The sequence below is a fragment of the Heloderma suspectum genome, chromosome 5 (genome assembly GCF_057233095.1).
Source record: "Heloderma suspectum isolate Gila_16-S chromosome 5, 16-S_ref, whole genome shotgun sequence".
NCBI lineage: Eukaryota > Metazoa > Chordata > Lepidosauria > Squamata > Helodermatidae > Heloderma > Heloderma suspectum.
The window spans coordinates 182,636,600-182,645,661 of NC_139462.1; the positions used below are offsets into that span (position 1 = coordinate 182,636,600).

The following is a 9,062-nucleotide window of genomic DNA, read 5'->3' on the forward strand; positions in this document are numbered from 1 at the left end:
CCATGTCAGTTTCGCATGTCTATTAATATGTCTGTTCCATCCTGTTTCCACATTACTCTGCAATTTTTAAAAAGAAAATCCAAGAAATACATACTTAAATCCATACTTTTCAACATATTTTTTCACAAAAATAATATTTTCTCTCAAAGTATGGCTTTCTAAACATATTATCCTACAATAAGCATTTGTGTACACAATTTGGTACAGTTTTTGATACATCACAAAATTTGGACAAGCGCGAACTCTGAACAATAACTGTGTTCTGACCTGCACATTAGTCCAGGAAGTGCAGATTAGGTCGGTACAATTCAATATGCAGAGCAGACAAAATCCTTAAGCATCGCCTATTTTACTGACAGGCCCTAAATTTCAGTTGTCTCTAGGACCTCTGCTCTGTTTTTGGACTGCACCAAGTTCACTTATACACAACACTCAAATTCAGGTTTCATTGCATTCCAAACCACAGCCTGGGGGCACTTCAGAATTGTTATCAGTTTCAAAATATTGAAACTATTTCCCCATGCCATTAGTTATTGTAAAAGTATCAGATGTTTTCTCCACACAAGGGAAGCCAGTGGTTGTGTGCCTGTGATGACTGGTGTGTGGTCTGAATCAGTGATTGTGCTGCAGACTCGGATCTGGGACTATCTCTTCTCTCAAAGAGGCGTTAATCACCTCCTAGACCTAGACTCAGCTGGTCAATCCTCGGCTAGCTGTTAGGAGCCATAAAGGGCAAGGGTCGAGTAAACAAGTGATAGGCCACACGCCTACATGTCCATGTCCTCAAGCCACAATAATGGAAGGTCATCTCACAAACTATGACTAGATGTCACTGCACTTTAGAACTTGTGGGATCTATTGTGACCCATGTGAGCAACTGAATCCTCAAAATGCCTACTAATATCTCACAGCATGCTACCGAGGGCTCCGAAACATCATTTTGTGGGCCAAGCTGGAGTTGGCCCTGGATCACTCAAAAAAGCTCTGCTGGTAACACCTCAAGGATGCAATAGTGGCAAAAGAAGTACTGCTACAAAGTAGGCATAATAATGTCAGTATCTGTCATTCAGTCAGTTGATTTTATTACATATCACCCTAGGTTCTTACAATTTTGAAAAGGGAGAGAGAGAGAGAGAGAGAGTGAGAGTCACAAAAAGAATCAAGTTGAGCAAGCCACTCAAATCGGTTCACCATATGTACCATCTACGATCTACAGCAACAGTTTTTAGGACCTTTGCTCTAATCTTTTTAGTAGCCACTGCAAATAAAGCTACTTGATTAGTTACATAAGGATCTGTATCTACAAATACTCTTACATGTCTTTGATTGTGTTTTCACTGAGCTTTATGCCACCTGTATTCTAGTTGTCTCCCAGCCTGTTTCATCATTCCCAGACCAGTGCCCTGGTAAACCAGGAGGCTTACTGGTCAACTTGGTATATCACAGGGAGACTAGGCTTTTGACAGGAGCGCCAGCCACAGCAACTCAGTGGGCCAGTTCACATGATCACCGGTGCCCATCATGGTTTAAATAAGCCATGATGGGTTGTAGTACGTGCCAACCATCATTGTGAATATTCGAGCTGTGGTGGGTGGTCACCACAGTTTATTGTTACATGCAAACCCAGGCAAAGTGGCTTGTTGCCATGGTTAACAAGCCACCCCATAACCTTACTGCAGCCCATGGGTTCAGAGTGGCTTGCACCCAGAGCTACAAGCCACCCTGCCCAGGTTCACACATAGAGATAAGCTGCAGTAACAGCCACTGTGGCTTGAATATACGCAATGGTGGCCAGTATGTGCCACAACCCACCATGGATTATTTAAGCCATGCTGGGTGCTGGTGTTCATGTGAACCAGGTCAGTGTAATCCTGGGCAGTGCAGTTCTCTAGTGGAATGCCTGGAGTTCAATCGTTTTTGATCATGTCCTCACCAGGACATGATCTGAGCATGATAACGAAATCGAAGAGATACTTTTATTCTTGGAGGGCTCTTTTAGTTTGTGTGTGAACATTCTTACAGAAGTGGTTGGAAGAATTCTCTGGAAAACATTTTTTTTTTAAACTTACGGCATGTCAGTACCTTATATTTTCCCCTTTGAGCTACAAGGCAAAACTGGTTTTATCCCAACAGGTATTGACTATCGGAGTGCTGTAATGTCTGCCATGAAAATCTGATCCTGGCTACATTTAGGGATTATTATGATTTTACAAGGAGGTTGTGCTCATTACTTGAGACTATTATTTGTCCCAAATACAGGAAAACATTTACACTCATTCACTTAAATATTTTCCCCTCAGTTATTTTGGGAGGAAGATTTCATGGCATTCCATATGCAAGCTGTGCATTCCATGAAGCAGTGAAGAATTAGAAATTGCACTACATGTATCATAGAGATGAAAGAATTTGCCTGTCCATTAATGTCTCCATTCCCAGGAAGGTCTTTCAAGTGGTATATAGCCTTCCTAAACATGGACATACAATCTTATGTAACCAAATCAACGGGTGGAAGGGTTGGGAGGGGAGAAGATCTGAGGGGACTGGGGAAAGACACAGAGATTGTGAAGAAAGGTTCTGAGGATGCTGCGAGGAGAGAAATAGAGGTAGATATTGTGAAGAAAGGGTCTGAGGAAACTATTAAGAGGGAGAGACAGAAAGTAAAGGTCCTGAGAAGGCTGCGAAAAGACCAGGAAAGGGAGCAGAAGCAGCCATAAAATATCCAATATGACATTATTAAGATTACTGTACTATGTTTGTGCACTTGGTTTTTCTCTCTCTCTTATTCCTAGTGTTTGCTTGTTTTTTTTTTAATCCTTCACTCCAAATAAAGCTTTGTTGGAGTTCATGATTTTTTTTACTATAACTGTCTTCTGCATTAGTGCTGTCAAATTCCCAGGATTTTCTGCTGCTTTATGTAGGATTCTAAATATCATAAAATGTGCTGCAAAGCAAAGAAGTGCACACACAAGGAAAATTCACAGGTTTGTTGTAGTGGTGTATACTGTGCACACCAGTTACAATCAGAAGCTGCTGTACAGCTTCCCTCTGCCCCTCCCCCCCCCCAAGTTCTGTGGATGCCTGTACAAATTATCACCTTGTTCTGGCCTTGAAAAACTAATCTCCCTCCTCTTCCTTTTCCCTATAATCTCCTTCCCTTGGGTGTCTTGTCATTTTAGTTTGTAAGCCTGGTGGCTGGGCCTGTCTCTCTCTCTCTTTTATTGATATGAACCACTTTGGGAGACAATAATTGCCAGAAAAGTGGAATAAAAATGCAGCACACAAGCAAACCTCACCAGGACATGATCTGAGCATGATAACGAAATCGAAGAGATACTTTTATTCTTGGAGGGCTCTTTTAGTTTGTGTGTGAACATTCTTACAGAAGTGGTTGGAAGAATTCTCTGGAAAACATTTTTTTTTTAAACTTACGGCATGTCAGTACCTTATATTTTCCCCTTTGAGCTACAAGGCAAAACTGGTTTTATCCCAACAGGTATTGACTATCGGAGTGCTGTAATGTCTGCCATGAAAATCTGATCCTGGCTACATTTAGGGATTATTATGATTTTACAAGGAGGTTGTGCTCATTACTTGAGACTATTATTTGTCCCAAATACAGGAAAACATTTACACTCATTCACTTAAATATTTTCCCCTCAGTTATTTTGGGAGGAAGATTTCATGGCATTCCATATGCAAGCTGTGCATTCCATGAAGCAGTGAAGAATTAGAAATTGCACTACATGTATCATAGAGATGAAAGAATTTGCCTGTCCATTAATGTCTCCATTCCCAGGAAGGTCTTTCAAGTGGTATATAGCCTTCCTAAACATGGACATACAATCTTATGTAACCAAATCAATTGCAAAGTTTGTATAGCCCAGCCTTCCCTAACTTGATGCCCTCCAGATGTGCTAGACTACAACTCCTATCATTCCCAACCAGTATGGCCATTGGGGAAGGCTGGTATAACCATAAGCAACTTCTCCAGTATTGTTAAGGGGGACTGGTTGTTTTAGTTTTGTTTTCTTAATCTTGTTTAAATTTTTAATAATAGAAAATGTATTCTTAGTAGTATTTCTTGCATTTTTGTGGGGGGTTTCCCTACATGGTGGGGAAAACCCCCACATTTTTTCTGAACGTGAAGGCCTGTGGACTACTAATAAACTTGATAGTGATACAAAGAAAATTTCCCCACACCAAGATGATTGTTTCCCTGACCAAGTGCAAATGCCAAGTAAGAATCGATGTGCCAGATATGTTTGCCTGATGACGAATTGGGAGACCCCATGATTGACATCCTGGCCATGAAGTTCTGAGCTGCTTCTGATAAGGCAGCCTCAGCATAGTTGTTGAGGTTCCTTAGAACAACCAAACTGGGGACCCTCAACACCAAGTGTGGGACACTTTATCAGCACTAGCAGGGGGACTGTTGGGAAGTGGCATGACCAGTACACTAAAAGAATCCACATCTGTTACAATACCGGTACAAACACTCAAAATTTGTGTTCTATTGAACAGGAACACTTGAGATAAAGATAGAATCTTTATAGAGTGGTTGTCAGGATTGATTCTGAGCGTGGGGAGATAGAAGCTCAGATTCATAAGAGGAACAGCCAGAACCAGGGGATGCATTTTCCCAAGCCAGTTCAGATATGGGTGCTTCTCAGGTTACTAACTCCCAGATGGCTGGGCCTGAAGCCCCCCCTTGCCCCCCTCTGTGAGAAGCCAGGAGGAGGAGGAGGAGAGTGGGGGCTGTGACCTAAGAGATGCTAGACTGTGGCGCAGAGCTAAGAGGGAAACATCAGGGGCAGACCTCAGACAGTTGACAGTGTTAGCGATGCATGAGAGGTGACATAGGGAAGCATCACTGGAAGGGCGGGACATCCCTCCCTAAGTTAGTCTAGCCAGCAAGCCTCACTTCAAACTGCAGGCAATGTCGGTGTTCCCAGTTGAATCTCCTGGAGGCGTTCCTTTGTAGCCTGAGAGTCTTCGAGGATTTGCATCTGTAATGAACCTGTTGATAATGAATTAAAGGCGTGAGACTGAAGCCTCTCTATTTGTGTGTGTGAGTGCATAAGGAAAGAGGAGGCCCAAGGGAAACGTGACAGTGGTAACTCTTGTGCCCGGTCCTCAAATCTATGTTGGTGCTATGCCAAAAGCCCAGGTAGACAGAGCTGAGAAAGATCAACACCTCCCAGCACAACTACTAGGTCTCATTAATGCATAGTCAAAATGATCCCTGTATTCTCCAGAGGAAACCAGGGATGCATCTACGTGGCACCGATTTCATTGTTTGCTTGGTAGGAGCTGTGCGGTATTATCGTTGCAAATTAACAACTGGGGCAGTAGATGGGAGGGTTAATGCGGACATCCCAAGCTGAGAAGAGCAGAGCATGCAGAGCTGGGGAGGAGGGTGCGCGCGACTAGCATGTAGGACTTGCTTGCAAGTAGACATTCATAACAAAACCCACATACACATTTTGGAGGTGGGCAGGCAAGCAGGCAGCCGCTGCATCCGGAGACTGAGCCGGCGCAGAGAGCAGACAATGCAGAGTTGGGGAGGAGGAGAGAGTGAGTAGCACGTAGTCTATTAACTGCCCAATACACACACACACACACACACCCTGCACAAACACAGGCTCAATGAAGTGCTTCTGATTTTATGTTTATGAAAATCATCCACCTTGGCACCCACCCCTTCTTCACGGTGCAGCTTCGAATCCACAGGCATCCAGCGTTTCTCAGCTGTGTTCCTTTGCAGCTGAACATCTCCACTCTCAAGCTCGATACCTAAAGTGAGAGAGAGGCAGTGACGTGGACCTGAAGGCAATGAGTTACTTCCCTGTAGACATGATGTTTGCCCCTCTGCTCTCCCCCTGCCCCCGCCCCAGGCTACTTTCCCTTCCACCAATAAGCACGGCTTCCACCAGCCCACTTCTTCATGCCTCTGCAGCTGCAGAGCTGCAAAGGAGGAACGCGGAGGGGCATCACTAATGATGCTGCGATTTCAATTGGAGGCAGGGACAGACAGCTCAATCCCCCACAGTGAACCCGAAGCAACTGAAAACTTCACAGCAAATGGACTCCTGGAAAACCCGGATTTCTCCGTGAAAAGCACGATTGGGCTATGAAGCGGTGACTGCGTCATTTGTTGCAACGATCTTCCCTTTGAAATGGCGCCGGGGCAAATGGATCATGTAGGTGGGGCCCAGGATATCTTGTGAAATTAGTGTGGACTATACTATGCTTAACAGTCCTAATTCCCAGCCCTTTTAGTTGACCTTCAATCATAAGAACGGATGAAAAAAAAAATGTTTCCAGGGAGCAATGAAGAGGACAAAGCAGCTGTGGAAATCAGAGAATCACTGACAAAGTTTTCTGTGTGGAAACAAGGGCACTGAGCCAAGTTAGGATCTCAGGGACTACAGAAATAAAGCAGATTTTCGACAGACATAATCCAGCTACAGATGAATAAACAACACTTGGATGAAAAACTGACTAGTTCAGCAGTGGGGGAGGAGGAGGTGGAATCCCATGATGAGAGATGGCAGTAAAAAAAGAAGTGTGCAAAATATAATCAAATACTCCCACACAGACCTACAGTAAAACCAGACAGTATTTAAAAGGCTAGATATGAGCGAAGAACATATTTTAATAATAATAAGTAGTAGGTAACACTAATCTTTCCCACAATATTAGCCAAAGAAGGGAGGCTGAGATAGTTAATTGTAATTTAAAAATCATAATCATCACCATCATCAACATCACCACCACCACCTTGCCATAAGTCATGGTAACAAAGACTGATGCCAGATGGCGGTCTCCTAGCACTACCAATCCAAAGACATTGTGCAGCTATTCCATTTTTTCCTCCTTAATCTCTCTCTCTCTCTCTCTGTGTGTGTGTGTGTGTATGTAAAGAAGGGGAGGGAAAACATGGGAGGATTACAAAAGGAAGACGATGATGTCTTGACCTCCTGTAAAATTCAGCAAAGGAGGTAGGGCAATTGCATAATAAAAGCCCCATCTGGAAGCACCCAAAGACAAAAGAGCAACAAAATGTACAAGACAAATACACACACATACACACACACACACGATAGTCACCCTGAAAAACTACATTTAAAACTCAAAAAGCAAAAGTTGACTTGCAAGCGTTGCTCTGGTGTAAGTCTTGTTTCTTCAGAACACCAGAGCCTCATGGCTTTATATAGACAGCATTTCAAAGGGCTGGTCACTGTTTGAAACTCAGTGTTGAGTAACACTGATGCAACTGATGAAGTAAACATTCTGTTCTGAGGAAATTCTGAAGAGTCATGAATCTTCTGACAGGACAGCGGTAGGTTCATGATCTTGCAGAACTGCTGTAGTGTTTTTCAGCTAGCTAGATTTAGACTGCCAAGTCCTGCAAAGAAACCCCTTAATTCCACCTATTGTATCTTCTTGAAAGATGCATGACAACAGCCTGAAGTGGCATCAGCTCTCACCTGACCCCTTGCTGGAGGGGAGGCCCCAAGAGATAGTGTTAGTGTAAGGGACTAGACATTATTTATGCCCCATAAAGGTTTTTATTGCACAGTGTTCAATCCTACGGCCATCGCTACCATCACTATCTAATTCACAGACCCACTCTCCACCCACTCTCACACACGCATGCGCATGCACACACCTGTTCATTTTCTCCCCCCCCCCATACCTCTCTTGACTTCCTACCCTGGCTGCCTCCCTTCCTTGACTGTCTCCCAGCTCAGCAATTTGAAAAAAAGCTCCCATTGGTGCCAATCACAGCATTTTTCAAAGCCGTATTGCCACTTGGGGAGGGATTTTCAGGAAGTTTCCTTCCCTCTCTAGCTGCCCCCCCCCCCCCGGCTCTACAATACATCCTACATGCAGCAATTACATTTTTTAAAAAGCTTCCATTGGTACCAATGGTAGTTGTATTAAAACGATACATCCCAATGTGTGCAAATGATCTTTAAAAAGCCTAATTGCCATATTGGGTGGGGGAATTTGCAGAGGTGTCACAGCTGGGAAAGGAAGGATAACTTCCCTCCCTGCACACTGTGGCCCATCCCTGAAGGGAGGTACCAGATCTCACTCATTGCTTACTCTTATGCTCTGTATCTTCCACTGATGTACAGCCCGTCTAATTGGACTTGTGGCGATGTATATTACTTGTGTCGACAGTGTCCTGGCTGACCAACTCAGCTGGGCCATGCTGACCACCACAAGTGGGAGCTGGACAAAACTGTTCTGAGCAGTCTGTTTCAGTGATGGGGCATGCCAGAAATCTACCTTTTTGCCACACCAGAGAATGCAGTTTGCCCAACATTCTGCAACAGAGTGGCCAAAGCCAGGGATCAACAGGTGATGCCTTTGTATTTCAGTGGACAGGGGCACTGTTCTACCTGTTTCCCCCACCCCCTTTCCACTGATAACCAAGGTTCTAGCAAAGATTGTGAGGGAGGGCACTGAGTGCATCCTCATAACACCGTGGTGGCCTCTCCAAGTTTGGTTCTCCCCTCTACTCAAGATGGCAAAGGGTCAGTACCGACAACTCCTATTGTATCCATCGCTTCTAATGAGAGAGAAGGGCTGAATCTGACACCCAGACCTAACAACTCTCCACTTGACAGCATGGAAGATCAGGTGATGGAAGCTACCTTGGTCCCGGCGGGATACAGAGGATTCTTGATGCTGCCCATAAACCATCAACGCAATGTTCCTACTCTAGGAAATGGGCTGCTTTTCTCTGCCTTTGCCCAGGCTCAGGGTTTTCACTCATGCCGGTGCTCCTTGCACCAAATTCTTCAGTTTCTTCTATCCCTTTTCAAGAAGTGACTCAAATTGTCACCTCTCAGAGTTTACCTCTCCACTGTTTCTGCGTTTCACCCTCCTGTTGAGGGATTTTCTGTTCTCACATCCAAAAGCAAAACAATTCTTAAAAGGGATAAGAAACCTGGCACCACCACTCCATTCTACGGTACCAAGCTGGAACCTGTCAGTGGTACTTAAAGCGCTGTCCATAGGGATGTGAGAACCCACCTCCTCCCAGGTTT

General features: G+C 44.3%; 1 long non-coding RNA gene across 1 annotated transcript; it reads right to left on the minus strand.

Annotated features, from left to right (window-relative positions):
- Nucleotides 1-1,051: 1,051 nt before the first annotated feature.
- On the minus strand, nt 1,052-7,235 carry LOC146344924 (uncharacterized). Its single transcript, XR_014792618.1, has 4 exons — nt 7,156-7,235; nt 5,699-5,793; nt 2,504-5,017; nt 1,052-1,928 (listed from the first exon to the last, which is right to left on the minus strand). It is a non-coding gene; the product is annotated as an uncharacterized LOC146344924 (long non-coding RNA).
- Nucleotides 7,236-9,062: the final 1,827 nt, after the last annotated feature.